Consider the following 23,680-nt stretch of genomic DNA (forward strand, 5'->3'; position numbering starts at 1 on the left):
TTTTCTGCAATTGTGAAAATAACATGTAATCATGTCATCCATAAAAAAGTAACACGAATACAAGTATTTTAAAACGTAATATACTAACAAGAACTTAATTTTTGGAATCTGATTACGTAATCCTTACATGTAATGAGTTACTACCCAGCACTATGTATAAAGCATAGGCTATAGATATAATAAGGGACTTGACGATTATACTGCCTCATACTGATAACTTGTATAATATTTATACTCTGTACTGTTTGTAATACTGTTCATGTTAACATACTTGCTCTTTGTCTGTTTAATTTTATACCCCAAATTCCAACATGCATTCAAAAATTCCTTCCTTAATCCTTGAACTTGGACATCTGTCCATCTCCAACCAGAAACACACCCATCCATTTCTGTACCCAACCCGAATACTTTGAGCGCCACCTAGCGTAATTTAGTTGAATGATTGAATAACTGATGACAGACCAGGCAAAATCCCATTGATCCCTTACAGAAAAACCACATACATTTCACATGTGTTCCACATGTGATCACAATAGTGGCTTTTGACATGTGGATCACGTTAACACATCACAAATACAGCTTCACTGCTGTTACGTGTACCCTGGTGTTTTGTGTGTGTAATGTCTTGTTCTCGTTTCCTGTCCAGTGGTGGTTGAAGTACCTTGTAGTTTTATATATTTATTTATATAACAATGTCAGTTTCATTTCCTGTCTCCAGAAATAGCTTTACAAATTCACTTCCACAAATTCAGTGGTTCAAATTCAACATTTCACATCCGGGAACTGCAGGAAAAGCAGTAGATTACTGATAATAATCTCCATCTGCAGTAAGTCTGTCTCACCAGTTAGTGAGTCAGTTAGTAAACTCGTGTTGATGAAAAAAAGCGTAACAGTCAGTCATTTATTTATTTCATTCAGAAAAACGGATTTACAGAAATGGAGCAAGCGGTAAAGCCGGGTGCACACTGTGCGATTTATAATAGTCCTTTACGATTGTTGCTTGTCAGACTGTACGAACATGATCATCGCTGTAAACCATGCCACATTGTAAGATCTCAGCAGTCATGCGTCTTGCCTCGCCTGAAATGTAGTCGAGAGTAGGCGGCTGCAGTGAGAGGAGGAGTGAAAAAAGCGCAGGCAAGCCGGACAGATCTCGCTTCTCGCTTTTTTGTTACACACAGCAAACATCTCCTCACTAACCGCTGGCTGCCTGTCCCCTGAACACACTGTAAAGAAACGCGATCTCTGTAGACAGCCCAGGGTCCACAAACAGCAACAAAAACAAACTGGGCTAACCCGCTCCACGAAACATGACAAACAGTTCCAGCCAATCACCGACAAGAAGGACTTGGGGGCGGGGTTTGGGGGGGTTAGTGGGTGGATGAGGAGGAGGGAGGGTCTAGCTAGCCTCCGTTTTGTTTGACAATACTTTAAACGTCAACAAGAAGTGACGTCACCCGACATCGCTTAGAGAACCTTTAACTTTATATTGCAGTACTGTGCTGCAGTACTGGGAGTTCCCTCAATACCTCATACTCCGGGATTCAGTCTGGATATATAAAATGAACATAGATTATAAGATTAACATAGCAAAATGGACTAATACAGTGATATAAAAGTCCAAACTCACACCTCATTGTAGATGTAGGCTATACTAAATAGGCCACAGGCAAGCAGATGGACTCTGCTTGAAATATGAATGTGAAATTTTCAACAATTTTAATTTAATTTGAATGAAATTAAATTTGAGCGAAATACTGGCATAAAGTTGGCTTGACATTGGATGTTCGATATTCGCGAATTAAGGGGGCGTCTCTTAAGTTACATACAACATTGGTATACACGTTCCGAACTTCAATAGTTATACTATACTAAATAGGCTTGCCTGTAGCCTAATTAGTATAGCCTACCATCCACAATAAGGTGCGAGTTTGGTCTTTTATATGTATTAGTCCATTTAGCCACGTAAATCGTTTTGAGGGAACCCCCGTTATACAGCTGCTTACATGTACAAATAATGTACAAGACATTAAATTAAACATAAGCGCAGCTTTTGTGCCTTTACCAGCTATTCCATATATTTACTGGCCCTGATAATCATCACACATACACTTGCTTGCTCCATTTCTGTAATCCCATTTTTGTAAATTGTCTATCCAATAATCATCATGTCATTCCAACTATCAGTCAACAATCAGTAATCAACATGTCTACCCAATCAGAGTGGAGGCATATATATATATATATATATATATATATATACGCAGTCGACTCACCTATGTTCCTCAACGGTTTTCAGCATCCTTCCACCACCCAGTCTCTTCACACATGTCTGGTTACTTTCCTAGCCAGAAATACGGGGGGAGTACTCTGGGTTCGGGCCAAAATACAGAACTCTGGGTTCGAGCCCTCTCTTCGGACAGCACGCCAAATATGCATACTAATTTAGTCTATCTGATTATTTGTAAGTGTGAACTCGTGAAGTAAAAAATGCGAACCTGTGAGAACGTTGACGGCGTGCTCATGCGTATTACGTGTTTAGTATAGGTATGCGCGTTTGAATATATATGTGCGCAGGCGTCTACAAAACCTCAACAAAATAATTGTCTGGCCTTAATTTATTATACAGAATTATTTATCGCTTCCGTGTAGTCATGTGAACCGGAATTATTTTGACAATGTTTTATCAGTACAGAGGTAAAGGGAAGGAGCCCTTCACAGGGAGGGACCAGTTGACACTTCAGGACTGCGTTGTCGTCGTGTCCAGGCGCAGGTCCTTCATCTGATATGGATACGGCCTGGATCCGGCGGACTGCAGTAAACCTCGGGATAAACAGAGAGACTAATATTAGCTTAGACGCCATTTTTCTTATGATGTAACGAATACATAAGGGATTTATGGGGATTTATGTTCCCGGTTCCGGCTGACCTAATCTATGCAGCCTAACATTGAATTATAGAAGTCTATTGTGTGTATGCTTGGTCAAAGAGATGTATTTTTAGTCTAGATTTAAACTGACTTTTGAGATCGCAATAGACGTGAAGAACTAAAATGTGTTAAGAGCTCACTCAAGTACTGGGGAGCTAAACCATTTAGTGCTTTGTATACATTTTAAAATATTGCTGATTACTTACAATGTTTAATAGGGAGCCAATGCAGTGTTGACAGAACCAGGCTAAAATGGTCATTCTTCCTGGTTCTGGTACACTCGAGCTGCTGCGTTTTGGACCAGCTGTAGTTTGTTTATTAAGCCTGCAGGGCAACCACCCAGTAGAGCATTACAATAATCTAGCCTTGATGTCATGAACGCATGAACTAATTGTTCTGCATTTGTCAATGAGAGCTTATGACATAATTTAGATATATTTTTAAGATGGAAGAATGCGGTTTTACAGATACTAGAAACGTGACTTTCAAATGAAAGATTGCTATCAAAGAGCACACACAGGTTCTTAACCGACGACGAGGACTTGACAGAGCAGCCATCAAGTGTTAGACAGTATTCTAGGTTATTACATGAGGAAGTTTTTTGTCCAATAATTTGAATATCTGTTTTTTCAGAATTAAGTAGTAGGAAATTACTAGTCATCCAGTTTTTTATATCAGGTATGCATTCCGTTAATTTTGTGAATTGGTAAGTTTCATCAGGGCGTGAAGAAATATAGAGCTGAGTATCATCAGCATAACAGTGAAAACTAATGCCATGCTTCGTAATGATAGTTCCCAAGGGTAGCATGTACAGAGTGAACAGCAGCGGTCCTAGTACTGAGCATTGTGGTACGCCATACAGAACTTGTGATCAATAAGACATTTCTTCATTTACTGCTACAAACTGATAACAGTCAGATAAGTATGATTTAAACCATGATAATGCAATTCCACTAATGCCAACATAATTTGAGTCTATTTAAAAGAATGTTGTGGTAAATAGTATCAAATTCAGCACTAAGATCGAGTAACACTAATAGAGTGATACAACCACGATTGGATGATGAGACCAAATCATTTGTAACTCTAGTCTCAGTACTATGGTACGGTCTAAATTCTGACTGGAAATCCTCGCAGATACCATTTTTTTCTAAAAATGAACATAGTTGTGAGGATACTGCCTTTTCTAGTATCTTTGAGAGAAAAGGTAGATTCGAGATCGGCCTGTAATTGACTAATTTTCCTGCAGGATCAAATTGCGTTTTTCAAACAAGCAGTTTAACCATAGCCAGCTTAAAAGTTTTTGGTGTGTATCCTGATGACAAAGATGAATTAATGATATTAAGAAGAGGATCTATGACCTCTAGAAGAATCTCTTTCAATAGTTTAGGGTAGGGGTGGGAATGGAAAACCGGTTCCACTCGAGAACCGATTCTAAGTTTTATGAACCATCGATATTGTATGCCCTCGACGTTAACGAGTCCTCTTATCGATGCTCCTGCTCCGACTCCCAGCCATACAGACCGTGAACTCACAACTGTCCCTTATGTCCTTTATCGGGCACCATAGCATGGCATCCTACGCATCTGTGCGTCATGACGTTAAAGCGATTTGAGCAAAGGAGGGGATCATGGAGAGGAAGAGATATCTAAATCATGGCTTTATTTTACTAAACGGGACGAAAATTATGCCGTTTGCAATAACTGCAAGGCTGTTATTTCGTGAAACGGTGCAAATACAAGCAACATGCTTAAATATATCTACCCATGTGTGGCGAGCAGGACGATGTTGAGGGCCGTGGGAGGCCGGTGCCGTGATTACTGATGAGTGACACCAGTGCGTCTCAATCATGAGACTGGTGCGTCGCGCAGGTGTCACTCATCAGTAATCACAGCACCGGCCTTGCGCTGTCTTCCCATGGCCCTCGAGATCTTCCTGCTCGCTACACATCGTACTAAATTGCAGGAATGCCTTGTTTTTGATCCGCTGCGTACATCTGCCCAAGCTAGCAGCACCGTAACCTCCATTGAACAGTGTAATTCAATGTTAAATATCACTGGCGTCTTACAAATAACAGGCATATTCTAAGAAAACACTGTATTATGTATAACTATTCCATCCCTGTTTTTATAGAGAATAGTTTTAATTCTATATTAGGAGGAAGAGTTTCTGGCCTGTATACTTGTGTTTACAGAAGTTTTTTGTTGTTTTTTTGTAAATCTTATTATTTAGTTTGCTTACTCAAGTGTAAGCTTTAAAACAAATAAAACCACTTGGGTTTTTTTGGCAAAAAAGCATATGACTACAGTGCTATCAGGAATCGATAAGAGAATCGTTAAAGAATCGGATCGATCAGCAGAATCGTCAGTGGCATTGATATTGATAAAGTCTTATCAATTCCCATCCCTAGTATAGGGTTTAACATACATATTATCGATTTAGATTTAACGAGTTTAGAAAATTCTTCCTCTCCTATAGCAATGAATTAATCAAATTTTTAAATCAAGGAGACTACAATGCACTGCCTGATGCGATGCTATAGTGGACGGTTAAATAGTTATAATTTTCTCCCTGATATTATCAATCTTGAAAGTAAAGTAGTTCATAAAGTCATTACTGCTGTACTGCTTGGAAATGTCTGGGGTCGGGGTGGAAGCTTTATTTTTCGTTAATTTAGCCACTGTTTCAAATAAATTCCTAGGGTTTTGTTTATTTTCTTCTAAGAGGGTTGGGAAAAAAGCAGATCTAGTAGCTTTTAAGCCCTCTCTGTACACAATCGTGCTCTCTTTCCATGTGTGGCAGGCGGTGGGGCACTGATATAGATATAGTATTCACTAATGTAGATAAAGAGCAGATTACGCCACCCCGTTTCACGAACGGGGAAATTTCATAAGACCCAGGTTCGCTACCACAGACGACAAGAGACGTGGATATAAATACAAAATACTTTATTTTCACAACAATAATTTAACATGTATAGGACAGTTGACTCAGAGGGCAAGAGTTTACACCGCTACGGTGTGTACCAAACAAAAAAAACAAAAAAAAAGGACTTTCAGGCTGAGGCTTACCAGTAGGGCTGCTAGCTGGGCAGTGAGTATCCTAAAACACCACTCACCAAACTCCACTCAAACACACTCACACTCGCTAAGTGAAGGAAAAGCAGGTGCCAACGGCAAAACACTCAGTGAAGCACCACCACCAAAAGGGCAAGAACAGCTAGCCTCCCTACACCGGGGGCCTTCAGCTCCTGAAAGAAACAATATACACTCACCTAAAAGATTATTAGGAACACAATACTAATACTGTGTTTGACCCCCTTTCGCCTTCAGAACTGCCTTAATTCTATGTGGCAGTGATTCATCAAGGTGCTGAAAGCATTCTTTAGAAATGTTGGCCCATATTGATAGGATAGCATCTTGCAGTTGATGGAGATTTGTGGGATGCACATCCAGGGCACGAAGCTCCCGTTCCACCACATCCCAAAGATGCTCTATTGGGTTGAGATTTGGTGACTGTGGGGTAGGCTTGCCGCGATAGACGGTGTTGACGGTGTTACCGGTTTTAAGCCCCATCACCGGTGACATCACTTTCCGTGACACCGCGATGTCTTGACTTTTTTAAAGTATTAGTTTTTGCTAAAATATTTATTTGAATTAATTAAAAATAATAATTATCAATTATTTAGTTCAGAAGAGAGCATACATTATAATTAAAAACTGAACTGCGCAGTGCGTGCCAAGAGCCAGTCACGTCACAGATCAGCAAGCATCAGGATTCCATTTAGCACGTGTGGAGAGAACGAGTCAAATTACAGAAAAGCAAGATAATGGCGGAATGTGTAATTTATTTAGGCCTGTTTTATTTTCTTATTCGTTAATAAACGTTTTATGGTTCTTATTTGTTTGGGCCCACAGTTTGACGATTTTCAGCCTATGCATGGGGTTATTTTTATTCGTTCGTTATGCTAATAAAAGTTCTGTCTATAAATAAAAGTTTTATTATCAGCGAGCCGAGTTGTTGTTTTTTTGTCCATTCAAGCAATTGACGCTGAATTGCCAATTGACGCTTATTTCGAAAGTGAAAGTATAACGCGCACGCATTTAAAAGCTATTTAACCCCCCCGCCCCCCACGGTGACACCGGGATTACCGGTGTTGTGACACGTCGATTAACCGGTGGGAAATTTTCCTCACCGCGGCAACCCTACTGTGGGGGCCATTTTAGTACAGTGAACTCATTGTCATGTTCAAGAAACCAATTTGAAATGATTCGAGCTTTGTGACATGGTGCATTATCCTGCTGGAAGTAGCCATCAGAGGATGGGTACATGGTGGCCATAAAGGGATGGGCATGGTCAGAAACAATGCTCAGGTAGGCCGTGGCATTTAAACGATGCCCAATTGGCACTAAGGGGCCTAAAGTGTGCCAAGAAAACATCCCCCACACCATTACACCACCACCACCAGCCTGCACAGTGGTAACAAGGCATGATGGATCCATGTTCTCATTCTGTTTACGCCAAATTCTGACTCTACCATCTGAATGTCTCAACAGAAATCGAGACTCATTAGACCAGGCAACATTTTTCCAGTCTTCAACTGTGCAATTTTGGTGAGCTCTTGCAAATTGTAGCCTCTTTTTCCTATTTGTAGTGGAGATGAGTGGTATCCGGTGGGGTCTTCTGCTGTTGTAGCCCATCCGCCTCAAGGTTGTGCGTGTTGTGGCTTCACAAATGCTTTGCTGCATACCTCGGTTGTAACGAGTGGTTATTTCAGTCAAAGTTGCTCTTCTATCAGCTTGAATCAGTCGGACCATTCTCCTCTGACCTCTAGCATCAAGGCATTTTCGCCCACAGGACTGCCGCATACTGGATGTTTTTCCCTTTTCACACCATTCTTTGTAAACCCTATAAATGGTTGTGCGTGAAAATCCCAGTAACTGAGCAGATTGTGAAATACTCAGACCGGCCCGTCTGGCACCAACAACCATGCCACGCTCAAAATTGCTTAAATCACCTTTCTTTCCCATTCTGACATTCAGTTTGGAGTTCAGGAGATTGTCTTGACCAGGACCACACATCTAAATGCATTGAGGCAACTGCCATGTGATTGGTTGATTAGATAATTGCATTAATAAGAAATTGAACAGGTGTTCCTAATAATCCTTTAGGTGAGTGTATATTTACAATTAGCAAACAGACACATGTATCAAGTTATAGAAGTTCAAAAATGACAAATTACTGGCCACAGAAGTTAACCAGGCTGGTGTAACACAGTTTACAGCACATAACCATTACATTTAGTAGACACACACTAACTGCTATAAACAAAAACAGAGCAAAACACACAATAAGTAAAACAATACAAAATGTAAACTAATAATTGGACCGATTAAATCACAGAAAGCAAGTCCAAAGATAGTTAACCGACTGCTGGTGGCAATATAACAAAAGGTGGGGCTAGTGTGCAGAATTACCAGCACGTCACACTTTAAGGGACAGCTCGGAGACTGGCCGCTCTTCACCTAGACCACCAGCAATAGCATTAAGCTACAAATACATACATTTTGGTGTTCTCAGGTACGGAATACTACTCACTTTTCCCACAGTCACTAGGAAAGCGCCGACCAAAGAAAAGCACCAAAGTAATACAACTGATGGTGGCAATATAACAAAGGGTGGGGCTAATGTACGTTACGTAATTAACAGTACGTCACACTTTAAGTGACGGCTCTGACACTAGCCACTCTTCACCTAAACCACCAGCATTAACATGGAACTACAAATATAAAAAAAGAACGAGAAACGGTCACACCGTAGGTAAAAATGGCAGCAGAACAAACAGTGCAGTCTAACAGCGTTGTCTAGGGCACATTTGCCCCGCAGTCCACTGAGACCGACTGCTCACGAGCAGATTGATGCACTAAAAATAGATACAATTTAATGAATGAATTAAAAACACCCACCCCATAATGTTCAAGTGGTTAGATATACATACCCAGTAGTGGATGGCTAGACCCGCAAAATATTCGGTTACTCACAGCTTCGTTCATAATAGAGGGTTTTCACTACGCGTCATCAATCCGGAAGTCGGCCATTTTGGAGGCATTGAACAAACAATGCCACTGAACTGAACGGACTCGCAAATTTGGCAGATTATTGCTGCTGAAAAATGGTCGAGTTTTGGTCTGTACTAATCGGTCGCATCGGGAAAAAACATTGAGTTCTATAGACTGTCAAAAGTTAAAGAGAAGAGTGCAAAAAACTGATGAAAGAATGCATTTGTGGTTGAGAGAGGTACAGCATCAGCCACATGTGTAAATGAAGCGTTGACTATGGCTAACATGTTGACGTAGTTAACTATGGCTACATTCACACTGTCAGTCCAAATCCGATTATCTTTGTATCCGATTGGAATCGGATCTAAAAATGATGTCCACACTGTGTATCGCAACTGTTTAGATCCGATTTGTGTCCGTGCAGCTCTTGGGCAATATGGCACTGACATTGCGTTGATGGAGGGGTTTGAATTTGCAATAGAGATGTTGATTTATTTAAATTTTACAACATGGAAATGTGTAGCCGCCGCGCTGGACTACTACGTATTGAGCTGCAGAACTGTAGGAGGCTGTTATGTACAGCTTTTTTTCACGCTCTTGTCTGCGCCGGTTTCAAAATAATATGTTTCAGAAATAATCATTTTCTGCTCGTCCGGCACTTTGCAACAACTTTCAGCATGTTTCCTCTAACAACGTCTGACGTTTACATTTTTACGTGGCGTTAAATTTTTACCACGCGAAATCCGATCGTTTAGATTGAAGCTGCTGTCCTGATATGCGATTTGAATAGGATTTCAAACCACATATGGATATAGCTTGAAACTGATTTCATGTGCTTTTTTGGACTGACAATCTGAACGTAGCCTAAGTCGGGATATGAAATAGAAGGAAGAATTGCAGTACGGGCTAGAGAAGCTAGCTCGTTTGGACCTTTACCACATATTAACTAGTTTGTCATTTTTTGCGCTCTCTCCTGCTTACTAAGCCCTTCTCTACATGATTTCGCACCTATCACATGTTTTTTTCGTGGTTTTTTAGTGTAACAATGTGTTCGGTAGTACATAAACAGTGCAATCCATGCTGTTGTTTACATCCGAGTGCCTCCATAATGGCCGCGCGGTTACCGCCCAGAACGTGACGGTGAAAACCCTCTATAGGCAAATCACAAATGTACAGGTGTTCCATCTGATCACACACATCAGCTGCAATAAGATGGAAGGTTACCAGGGGTCACATCAGAACAAACATTAGTCCGTTGGAATAGACATGCCTGTTGTAAAAGACAGCCCGCACCAAAAAGCAAGGTCGCACCAATCCTAGCCATAACCTGGCTAAAACAAATACATCCCCACTTTAATAGTGCATGTGCACTAGCAGCAACATTAGCCAAACAGCTAGGTGCATACCTCCCGCAGAGCTGTGCACGCACCCACACAGAAGCGATTGAGACAATGACGCATACACAGGTGGCCTGAACTCCACCTTAAATAGGCCAGGGACGGCTGCTAATAGGCTGTCACATCCATCACTCATGTGATGACCACAAATAATAGGGTGGGATCTAACCCGCCCTGCCACACATGGAATGCGCAAAAAACTCTAGTTTTATTTTCTTCCAGTTGCGCTCCATTTTTCTGGCTGCTCTCTTAAGGGCCCGGGTGTGCTCATTGTACCACAGCGTTGGACAATTTTCTTTAATCTTCTTTAAGAGCAAAGGAACAACTAGGTCTAAAGTGCTGGAAAAGAGAGAGTCAAACGTTTCTGTCGCAATATCGAGTTCTTCTGAGCTATCTGGGATGCTGAGATGATGAAACTGATCAGGAATATTATTAATAAAGTAATCTTTAGTGGCAGAAGGTATAGGTCTAACATATTTGGAACATGGACCAACTCCAACTCTGTAGCTGAGGCCCTCATCCACTCATTCATCACCTCCCGACTTGACTATTGCAATGGCATCCTGTTCGGTCTACCCAGCAAAGCCACTGACAGACTACAGTATGTGCAGAACTCTGCGGCTAGGATGCTCACACACACAAAACTTGGTCTTCACATTGCTCCCATCCTGATGAAGCTTCATTGGCTGCCAGTTAAGTCCCGCATCAAATATAAAATCCTCCTCCTGACGTACAAGTCCCTTCATGGACTTGCACCCCAGTACATTACTGATCTTCTCCATCCCTACACTCAGTCACGGTCCCTGCGTTCCTCTGACAAGGACCTGCTTGCTGTTCCTAAGTCCAGGCTTAAGACATTTGGTGATAGAGCTTTCTGTGTTGGTGCTCCTTCACTTTGGAACAAGCTTCCCCATGAGATCCGCTCTGCCTCCTCACTTTTAACCTTTAAATGCCAGCTCAAAACACACCTTTTCAATGAGGCCTATGGACTCTAGCTCCCCTGGCCTTTGCCCTTATCTTAATTCTACCCTTCCCTTTCTCATGTTGATTGTTAAGCGTCCTTGGGTACTTTGAAAGGCGCTATATAAATTGAAGTTATTATTATTATTATTATTATGGAGTCAGGTTTGTAGCCTTGGCTAAATGAAGTATACATGAGACTATATGATGATCTGAGATGTCATCGCTCTGCTGCAGAATTTCAACGGCATCAACATTTATTCCATGTGATAATATTAGATCTAGAGTATGACTACGACAATGAGTAGGTCCTGACACGTGTTGTCTAACTCCAATAGAGTTCAGAATGTCTCTTAATGCCAATCCCAATGCATCTTTTTCATTATCTATTCTACATGTATATTAAAACCACCAACAATTAGGACATTATCTGCAGCCAGTACTAACTCTGATAGAAAATCAGCAAATTCTTTGATAAAGTCTGTATGGTGCCCTGGTGGCCTGTGATGGCCGATGACGTGGCCACACAAAAGGATGGTAACTGAGAACATACATGCGTCCTTCTTTCTGGGTTGTTTACACATTATTATTGCACACCATGCGGCCAATAACATCGGAGGACAGACTAGGATCATACCATTATGTGAAAGAAGAAAGGGGGACACACGCTCCAAAGATGGTGTGTGCAGTGGTACAGGCCAGGTAAACAGAGCGACGGGGAAGCCGGATTTAAATGCTAATGTTAAGATTTTTGCCTTTATTTTATTTATTTGCTTTGGTTCTGTGTTCAATTGTTCAATTAAAGTTTTATTAAAATGTTAAATAATAGTAACTGTATTTTTTTTGTAATGAACAAATGCAAAAAAAATAAGGCTTTTATGAAAACACTGAATAAAAAATAGCTTACCAACACACAAATCATTCACAATTGCTAAATTGAGCTAAAATAGAAAGCTCCAAGTGATACTAACTGAAGACCCATTTGGGAGCTCTTCTAAGTGATCCGAACCAAAAGAGCCGAATCTTTGAAAAGAGCTGGACTTCCCATCACTAGTTTAAGTTGCTTACGTGGGAAGAGCAGAGGTTTGGCGCTGTCTGGGGCACGGCGCAGCGCTTCGGTGGAGGTCCGTTCCAATAATGGACCGGCTGGCATCAGTTGCCGCCATTTTGTTCTGTTGGGCTAATCCATGCTGCCAATTAGCTGGGGGGTGCAGGAATAATTGTATGTTTGTTAGGGTTAGGGTTAGATCTTTGGGTATATTACTTTGTTTATGACCCATTTCTTCATATTTCTGAAATTGATTACTTTATTTATTTTAATTGTGTTAAGTGATGTTTGTGTTATTCCCTGTGTGTGTATAATGGACTAGTCCTTTGTGTATATAAGTTCCCCATGTGTTTCATTTAGGAGGTCGTGTTTTTTGTTAAGTTTGGTTTGCTTAGTTGGTTTGATTACTGTTAAGTTTTGTTCTGTTCAGTTGATCCTTTTTATGGGCCAGACCTGACTTTATTTCGTTCAGTTTTCAAGTAATTTAATTTGTAACTTTGTTTGGCATTTAATGAATAATGTTCTTTGTTTGTAAATCCTGCGTTCTGTGCCCTTGACTGCTTGGTCCCTCACATGGCCTGTATACTGTAGCCAGCACAAATCTCAAACATGATTTATCATTTACACTAGATAAATGCACAGATACACTAGATATTACATTAGGCACCAACACTTCAAAATAATTATATTTGAAACAAGACTTCTCAGTAATTCTGAAGAAATTACTATAAATTACAGCAACACCTCCCCATTTGTCTTTCAGACAAGACTCGTGTTTATAACGGTAATCTTGGGGGGTGGACTCATTTAAAGTAATGTAATCTTCTGGTTTTAGCCAGGTTTCTGTCAAACACAGCATTACAGGTTATAATCTGTAATCATATCATTAACAATAGGTGCTTTTGAAGGAAGGGATCGAATATATTCAGCAACCCGAGCTTTATCATTTGTTCATCTGTATTACATCTGTTTTTTATTTGTTAAATTTTTACCCTTAAATGGGTTTGGGAGTTTTTTGTATTTCCTATTTCGGGGAACAGACACAGTCTAGATATGATGATATCTAGGTGAAAGAGTCTCTATGTGATGGGATTTACCTGACTTATGTGACGTCTTCCAACTTCCAAGCCTAGTTGTCTAGATGAAAACATTTCCACATTTCAGGTTGTGAGTGAGCGAAACTCTTTGGCCCAGTCAGATGCCCGGACACTTTTCTCTCATCCGCCCTCCATGGGATCACTGCAGTCGACCTGGAAGACAGTAAGAGAAGACAGTGACAGTTATTTATTTATTCTGTGTAGCCTTAAATAATTTGCACTGTGATATGTGGTACCATGGTAGTTTCCCTTTACCTGTTGTGGCCACACAGCTGTTGCATACAGCTTTAATTTCATATGGCCATCGGGGTGTGAAAGCACCTTGTTTCACAAAAACGTGTACCATTGCCATGTCCCCTTCTGAGAATTTTACCTTAGAGTTTGGGTCGAACTGTGCATCATTAACTACAGTAGTCAACATTTGAAGTGGATCAAAACCTTTCATCAAAGTTATACATGAATTTTGAACAATACCCGTTCATGTCTTAGGACAACTTTGATTGACTTTTTTGATCCACTTCAAATGTTGATTACTGTAAATCTGACTGTTGTTGTTTCAGAGGGGCAGGTGCATGTAGCACTTCCAGCCTCTCTTGCAATTGTTTTAACACAGACTGTTGAGTTGCAATCATTAGAGGCCCCAGGTCTGCTGGGGTAATTTCTGTGTCTATGGGTACATAGGGGACTGATACCTGTGGCTTTTGAAGGGGTTGCCCGCAGTACTGTTAGAACTGTGGGCAAGGCGTCAGTCCATTTCTTTTTGTGTTGTGTAATCTGTTTCAAGATGCTTTTTTTATGGTACGATTTACATTGAAATCTTTGTTTGATGTTCAGCATCTGGCATTTGTGTTTCATCACCTGACCACACTCAAAAAAATGATATGTTGGCTTTACTTAACTTTTTTATGTAAACAGGTTCCACCGGTTCCACATAACTATGTTTAGTTAAACAAACATAATATGTTCATGTAACTTCAACATCATGGAATTTGGTAATTTTAAGCGACCCAATTAAACTCTGAGCTAATGAGTTAATTAAGTGAATAACTGAGTGATGATTGAGCATTATTGAAGACACCTGATGTTAACAAGCAGAATCTCTGAAGGAGAAAACCGGAATGTTTAAGTCACCATTATGGAGATAAGTGTGTGTTTTAGTTGGGCTCTTGACCATTAACTTATTAACTTTAGATTTTGTTTGGTTGCTGTACATGGGTTATAACAGCCGGATGAACAATAAACAAAGGTCATCTGATGGTGTTGGTTGTGTTTTAACATAATCGTTATTTCACAATCATTTGATCATTTGAGTCACTGAACTTATATTAATCCGAATTTCTGAGATAAGTTTACCTTACGAATAATAGCAGCACTGTCATTGTAGAGCATACTATTTTTAGACTTTTCAATGAAATTTAAATGATCAAATCAATAAATAATAAATAAACTTCCTAAAAAATATTTTGAGTAGGCACACACAGACATCAAGAATCAGCCTGTGAATCTCAACAATGGTGACAATTATAAAGCATGTTGCAGTGCATTCTGGGTGCCACCAATCAAAACTCATTCATGGCTCCCATCATGCATTGCTGCATGAATAAATAATGAGCTTATGATCTGTTTGTCACCATTGCTGAGATTCATATGCTGATTCTTTATGTCTGTGTGTGCCTACTCAGGATATTTTTTAAGAAGTTTATTTTTTATTTCTTGATTTGATCATTTGAATTTCATTGAAAAGCCTAAAAATAGTATGCTCTACAATGACAGTAAGGTAAACTTAACTCAGAAATTGGGTTCAATATAAGTTCAGTGATTGAGGTCAAATGATTGTGAAATAATGATTATGTTAAATCACAACCAACACCATCAGATCCCCTCAGTTCATTGTTCATCTGGCTGTTACAACTCATGTACAGCAACCAAACAAAATCTAAAGTTAATAAGTTAATGGTCAAGAGCCCAACTAAAACAAATACTTATCTCCATAATGGTGACTTAAACATTCCGGTTTTCTCCTTCAGAGATTCTGCTTGTTAACATCAGGTGTCTTCAATAATACTCAATCATCACTCAATTATTCACTGAATTAACTCATTAGCTCAGAGTTTAATTGGGTCGCTTAAAATGACCAAATTCCATGATGTTGAAGTTACATGAACATATTATGTTTGTTTAACTAAACATAGTTATGTGGAACCGGTGGAACCTGTTTACATAAAAAAGTTAAGTAAAGCCAACATATCATTTTTTTGAGTGCAGTGAAGTGTGTACCCTGGTCAGATTCAATTTGGATTGGTGCTCCCCAGAGTGGGAGGACAGGTGCCACTGTGCTTGCGTTGTTATTGCAAAAAGGAATCGCTTCAACCCATTTGGAAAATTTGTCAATTATCACAAGGCAATAACGATACCCTCCTTTGGCACTGGGTAGTGGACCAATAAAATCAAATTGTAATGATCCCAACGGTCCTTTGGGTGGGTCTGGTCTACATAATTTACATAATGTTGGTTGATGGTGGCACATACGATGCATGTGTCATTTCTGGCCGCCAGAAGTTCTTTTGTATCAGCTGTTTTATCATCTCTTAAAATCATGCCTTCAGTGACTTTGACTTGTTGGTTCTGCTGCAGATGCGGTGCTAGCTCTCCATCAGAAGTCCACAGTTCTTGTTGGTACTGTTTCAAGTCAACAGGCATAGTTTGAACTCACAGCAGGAACTATCAGTTTGTCAGACTGCCATTCTTCTGGATTTTTGTTCATGTGAGCGCATACTTTAGTGAAGTGGAGAATCGCACGTTTTAATCTCATGCCAAATTGCCACTGAGCCATAAAATCATGTACTCTGCCGAATGCGTACTGGCTATCAGTGAACACGCACAGCGGTTCATGGTGTATTCTGATTGTTTCAAGCAATGCAATAAGTTCAGCTTCTTGCGCAGATGTGTTTGCTGGTAATTTAATTAGCAATTGGTTAGTGTCTGAATTGGGAGAGTAAGGAGTCCACACTGCACATCCTGTATGGAATTTACCATCATGCCAGTATCGGGAGCTTTCACTGTACACTTGTGTCTGATTTGGACACATATTAGAATCCATTGGCCTTAAGTTGAGTGTCCAAACAGGTTTGAAGATTCTTTGAAATTTATACATTTTTGTTGCCATCTCGTCGAACTGTCTTGCCCACCCTTGTTGCTTGTATGCGAACACTTTGATTTTAATTTTTCCCCCTCAGCCGAATACCAGGAAATAATTTAATTATTGCTCCACTATAGATTTAATCCTTTGTCGCTTAATTGAACAAGGAGGTCTTGTAATTACACGTCTAGAATCTCCATAATCTCCTCATCTACACCGTCTTCTCAATCTTCCCGTCTTATTCTTATGCCACACCGGATTTCGACGGTATTATGTCTAAACAGAGGGTATTCCGACAAGTACCACAGATGTGTCTATATGTGAGGTGCAAATAAACTTTCCCTCAACAATTTTAAAAAGCAAAAAGAATTGACTTAACACAGCAGCTGGAGATAGAGGAGAAGGAGATCAAACCTCATGTCCCGTGCAAGAATCAAAACTCAATATCGTGCTGGAAAGAAGTTGCTCGCCTAAGTTGCAAGATCACGTCGGGGTCACCACTTTGTAAGGGTCGCCCACTGGTCCAAGCACGGCAGCCTATGGCGCGGTAGAAGGGTATTTGCGTGTTACTGTATTTCCTTTTATGCAACAGGCGATTGACTAATATTCTAGATGGCCGTACTCTATTTGCTCATTCTAGAATATATTATTTAGTCCCCATATATCTGAACACACTTAATTAAGGGAAGATTATATCTACCCAGAGGTCATAACCATACAACCAAGCTGACCAACTTGACTTCCTCTATCAGTATCCAGATCAGATGGAGGACCTACGCCTAGACAGAGAACAAGATGGCGCCTGTGTGTTCGGCTGGCCACCGGTTTCTCTCGTGTATATTTATATGGATGTTTATCTGGACTTTAATCGCTTCACACATCTGGTCTATGACCGACAGTCACTCCTGGTCATTCATGTCTCTTTTTATGGACATAAGCAGGATGTAGCGCACGTTTTTAATCAAACGTACAGAAGCTTCACTACGGATATTCCAGAGTGTTTTCACCAGTGGCCTCTCATTACTTCGCGGAGGAAACGCTAAAGGAAACACGGGAGTCGGGGTTGACGCACCATCAGACCTGAAGCGCATCTCTTCAAGCTGGGATCGATTTAAACCTGTGTAATGGCGGCTTTGCTGCCTGTCGGCCGCGAGTTCGGCCTCATCGGTGGCTTCAACCTATTATCCCCCTGCGCCCGTCTCCTGTCTCTTTGGATGGCGTCCCTCGGATTGGCCTTTATCGTCCGTGAAATGGCGTGACTCCTGGAAATCTGCGTTCGTTGAGGAAAGCTTTGTTTTCCCCCGATGTTATTCCTCCGACTAAAATGGCTCTGATCAACGCTCAATCCATGGTGAACAAAACCTTCCTGCTCAACGACTTCTTCACACAGCAAAATCCCCAGAGTTAAATTAACTCTGCTCAGAGAACATTTGGTCCCTCTCTACAGAGAGTTAAAATAACTCTGAATCGGAGTTAAAGTTAATGAGATACTTAAGTGATTAATTAAGTGATGATTGGGCATTAATGATGAACACCTGCTGTCAACAAGCAGAATCACTGAAGGAAAGAGAAACAACAAGAACAGAAAAAAAGATAAACACAAGAACTACAACTGACTTCAGCCACAGCCTTAGATGAAATCCAATGTAGACAAAAGACATTAAATCTCTCTAGTTCTCAGCAGAGGAGGATTAAACAACTCCACAAACAGCATTACCAGCTTCACTTATTACTAACCAGACTGACTTTATTTCTGTTAAGTCTACATAAGGTCTTATTGAGAATTAACAGAAGTTTAGATGTTGATGATTTATTGAAAATGTTTGATCACCATTATGGCGATGAGTGTTTCCTTTAGTTGGTCAGATTTGACTCTTGGTTTTTGTTCTGAGTTTGTGGTTTTTGTAACAGGTTTTACCATAACATGTAGTTTGTTACAAAGAAAGCCAAGAACAGTGATGATCAGGTGATATAGTTTTCAACAACAAAAAATAGAATAATGCACTTATCTCATCACTGTCCAAAAGTGGTTATATGATGTTAATACATTATATTCACTAACAATCCTCTCTTGCCACAGATCGGACATTCTGATTTGTGACTTTTAAAATACATTATGGGGATTTTTTTTTTCCAAGACACAGACATCAAGAATCAGCATATGAATCTCAACAATGGTAACACGCTTCATGCCGCAATGCATGCTGGGAGCCATACGTTTTATATTATTGTGGCTCCCAGCATGCATTGCGGCATGAAGCATGTTACCATTGTTGAGATTCATATGCTGATTCTTGATGTCTGTGTCTTGAAAAAAAAAATCCCCATAATGTATTTTAAAAGTCAAAAATCAGAACGTCCGATCTGTGGCAAGAGAGTATTGTTAGTGAATATAATGTATTAACATCATATAACCACTTTTGGACAGTGATGAGATAAGTGCATTATTCTATTTTTTGTTGTTGAAAACTATATCACCTGATCATCATTGTTCTTGGCTTTCTTTGTAACAAACTACATGTTTTGGTAAAATCTGTTACAAAAACCACAAACTCAGAATAAAAGCCAAGAGTCAAATCTGACCAACTAAAGGAAACACTCATCGCCATAATGGTGATTAAACATTTTCAATAAATCATCAACATCTAAACTTCTGTTAATTCTCAATAAGACCTTCTGTAGACTTAACAGAAATAAAGTCAGTCTGGTTAGTAATAAGTGAAGCTGGTAATGCTGTTTGTGGAGTTGTTTAATCCTCCTCTGCTGAGAACTAGAGAGATTTAATGTCTTTTGTCTACATTGGATTTCATCTAAGGCTGTGGCTAGAAGTCAGTTGTAGTTCTTGTTTATCTTTTTTTCTGTTCTTGTTGTTTCTCTTTCCTTCAGTGATTCTGCTTGTTGACAGCAGGTGTTCATCATTAATGCCCAATCATCACTTAATTAATCACTTAAGTATCTCATTAACTTTAACTCTGATTCAGAGTTATTTCAACTCTCTGTAGAGAGGGAACAAATGTTCTCTGAGCAGAGTTAATTTAACTCTGGGGATTTTGCTGTGTATGACCGCTTTGTATTGGTGGATGATTTTAATATCCACGTGTGCTGTCAATCGAACACTTTATCAAAAGAGTTCCTCAGCCTCATTGAGTCTTTTAACCTGGTCCAGTGGATAAATGACTATACTCACATTCAGGGTCACATTTTGGACCTTGTACTTTCCTATGGGGTGGCAATTAGTGAGGTTGTTATATCTGATTTTATGCTCTCGGACCATAAGCTGTTATTATTTTCTACATCTCTTCCCTGCCTTTCTCATTCCACTACTGGAGATGTAACATTGTCTCGGTCCTATTCCCCTCAGTTTGGCTCAAATTTTAACAAGCACTTTATGAAATCCTGCTCATTCACCGCTACTGGACTTGGATGCCGACCAACAACTTGGTCTATTAAACTTTGCTTGGCTGGATGCCTTAAATGAAACTGCTCCGCTTAAGCCTTATAAACCCAAACTTAAATCTGAACCATGGCTCAACGCGGATATCCGTCGACTAAGTTAGTAGCTTCTTGAGATTTTTCATTGACAAAATTTCTAATCTGAGACTCAAAACAAGCCCTTCTCATACTGAACCCTCTAGTCAGTTGTTGCATTCTGTTTCCTGGGATGCTTTTGAACCCATTTCTCTGAAACTCCTCAAAGACATTATAGTCAATATGAAACCATCGTCCTGCTCTCGACATCATTCCGCCTAAGTTTCTTAAATTAATTGTTGATTCGGTTGGGCCTGGATTGGTGTCCTTTGTAAATAAGTGTCTCTTCACTGGCTCTATCCCTGCTGCCCTTAAGGTGGCCACTGTCACTCCGTTACTCAAGAATCCTTCACTTGATCCTGCTGTTCTAAACAACTTTCATCCTATTTCTGTACTACCTTTTGTTTCGAAGGTGTTGGATTTTTTTTTTTCTAAAGTGCAATGGAATTTCTGAAAGATTTCAATCTGGTTTTAAGTCTGCTCACAGTACTGAATCTGCTCTTTTGAGAGTTTTAAATGACATTTATCTATCCACGGACACTGGTGACTCCGTGGTTCTTGTACTCTTAGATCTATCAGCAGCCTTTGACACTGTTGACCACTCTACCCTGATATCCAGACTAGAGTATTATGTGGGGATAAAAGGTATCATCCTCCAGTGGTTCCAGTCCTATCTCTGTGATCGGAATTTCCTAGTCAAGTTAGGCCATTTTTTCTCTTCTGTTGCACATCTAACCTGTTTATCCCGAGGTTTACTGTAGCTGGATCCGGGCCGGATCCAGATCAGATGGTGGACCTGCGCCTAGACACAACCAAACTCATCCCTGAAGTGTCAGCAGAGATTGTGTCAACTAGACTGACCGCTGTGAAGGCATCATAGACACGTCAGCCATCGGCACTGATCCTCAACAAACCCGTCTCCAAACCGCCGTGATGAATCTGATCTTCAACCAGATGGAACTGGATAAATATTCGGAATGTTCCGATCCAATCTGACTTCTGACTTGTAATGCTGCCTGAATCATAATCATACACGGGTCATTCGTTAACCAGCCCCCTAACTAAGCCTAGTTTCTCCCAAGGTTTTTTTTTTCTTCATTCTGCCACCTGATGGTGTTTTGGTTCCTTGCCAATGTCGCCTTTTTCCACCTTTGTTGCCATTGGCTTGGCTTGCTTAGTTGGGGACATTAAATTTAACATTTAATTTAATATTCAACAATAATATTGATCTGCCTGCATTGAGACTATTATACAAGAATTGAACTGAGCTGGACTTTGACATCACGGTTTACTCCAGAGCGGCAATATATATATATAAATTAACTAAACTTTTTTAAAACAAAAATTAAACATGAACTTATTTAAGCTGGACTGAGATTTGACTGAGAAATTAGATGCTCTGCACGGGGGAGAGCTTGCTCTTCTCCCAGTTGACCCGAAGTCCCAGCCAGGCTAAGTGCCGAATGACCAGGTCCCTGTGTTTGCATACCAGCTCTCAAGAGTTAAATTTGCCAGTCATCAAGGTAGTTGAGTATTCGAATGCCTACTTCCCTTATTGGGGCCAGGGCGGATGCCCTTGGCGACGGGCAGACGAGCATTTCTCGTGGCCTGGAGGCATCTGGACGAGGCAAGATGTCCTAAACACCTCAGTCTACTTTTCTACTACTGAGAACTGCTAGGCAAAGTCCTTTACAGTGTCACCAAATAGGCCACCCCGTGAGATAAGGAGATGAGCTCCCTCATCTCTGCAAGGTAAGCCAAGAATGGCATCCTAGGACCACATATGTGGACATCGTCTGGCCGACAGATTGCGCCAGGACTTTACTTGTTCTGAAAGCAACGACAGCCGCCGAACACAGTTCCTGCATCAATCTCCACTCAGCACTACCCTCGGCAGCTCTCTGCCTGATGGACCTGCAGGACTGCCATGGCACGCAGGGTGGAGGCGACCTGTCCAACAGCACTGTAAACCTTCATCCCAAGGGAGGAAGTAGTCCTACAGGCCATAGATGGGAGTTAGGACAATTCCACCAGGTGGCGGTGCTCTGCGGCCATAAGTGCACTGCGATTGCACAATCACCTGGGGAACCTCATCCATTTACCCCACTGTCGAGGGTAGTGAGGGCAAGGGTAGTAGTGCTCCCATACTTTGTGAGCTCTTCGATTGTGGCCGTCCGAGGATGAGATATCGACCGCACCCACACTGAAGAGAGAGAGACCTGTATTGTGCTGAAATCTAGCAGCAGATGCTCCATTGCAGAGGTGAATGGATTTGCTTCTCATGCAGAGTGAAGTGATGCTGGCTTAGGCTCCAAAGAACAAAGCTGAAATGTGTAGTGCATCCGGCTCACCTTATATACCCGTATGTCTGGGGGCTTGGCGTGCCCTGGCATGCAAATTCTACATGGCAATTCCATTGGCCTTTTTTTGAACATGTTAGAGGTGTTTGGGGCTCTAAAGGGTGGTATTTCAACACAACGTCGAAAGTGATCGACAGAAAGGCAATCAAGACTACACATCATATCAGTATTTTGCCGTTACAGAAATGCAGGGTTCCAACAAAATCCCTGTCTTCGTGTCATTGTGTGTGTGTGTGTGTGTGGTCCTTGTATTCCCTACGTGTATGTGTCCTCACAAAGATGGCAATATCCGAAAGCTTATAAATCATACTAAGTGATTTTTTTTTAAGTTTTCTGTGATGGGGTAGGGTTAGAATAAATAGAATATAGATAGAATATAGAATATCCAGTTTGCAGTATAAAAATCATTATGTCTATGGAAAGTCCCCATGAAACATGAAAAAAACCGTCACAGAAACCTTGTTAAAAAGTCTTAGAGTCTTAACTGACATTTAATTAATCCATAGTGATTTATTTAATTAATAGTACAAACATATTGACTGAGCCACAGCAAATTGTGAGTAAAAATTACCTATGACATAGATGGATTTATTCTTCTTTTTAATTGTATCTATATGTCCCTCTAGTCTTGTCTGAGTCATCACCATGGAAACTGCACCACTCCTGGTTCTTCTCTTTCAAATGGGAAAAAAGGTGATTGTTTTCATTTTTTCAATGGTACCTGATGATATCAAGAGTTAAACTGAAGAGTTATTATCTTTGCTCCATTAAAGGGTTAGTTCACCCAAAATTTTTAAATCTGTCATTTATTACTCACCCTCATGTCGTTCCAAAACCGACTTTAGTTCATTTTCGGAATACAAATGAAGATCTTATTGATGAAATTTGAGCAATTTCTGTCCCTACCACTTTGACGCTTCAAAAAGTTCATAAAGAGATTGTATAACTAATCCATATGGTTTAGTCCAAATTTTCTGAAGGGCGCTTTATATGATGAACAGATTGAAATTAGGCTTTTATTCACATTCATATAAACAGCGACCATAAAGGGAAGGGAAGCTCTTCCGAACCTGATTTGAGCGCAAGAACAAACCTCTTGCGGAAACTCAGGCGTGCTGCATAACGAGAATGAACCTCATTTTTGCATGTCAAGAGAATATGCT

Source organism: Rhinichthys klamathensis, unplaced genomic scaffold (assembly GCF_029890125.1).
Source record: "Rhinichthys klamathensis goyatoka isolate OS25496 unplaced genomic scaffold, OSU_Roscu_1.1 h1tg000001l_1, whole genome shotgun sequence".
Taxonomy (NCBI): Eukaryota; Metazoa; Chordata; class Actinopteri; order Cypriniformes; family Leuciscidae; genus Rhinichthys; species Rhinichthys klamathensis.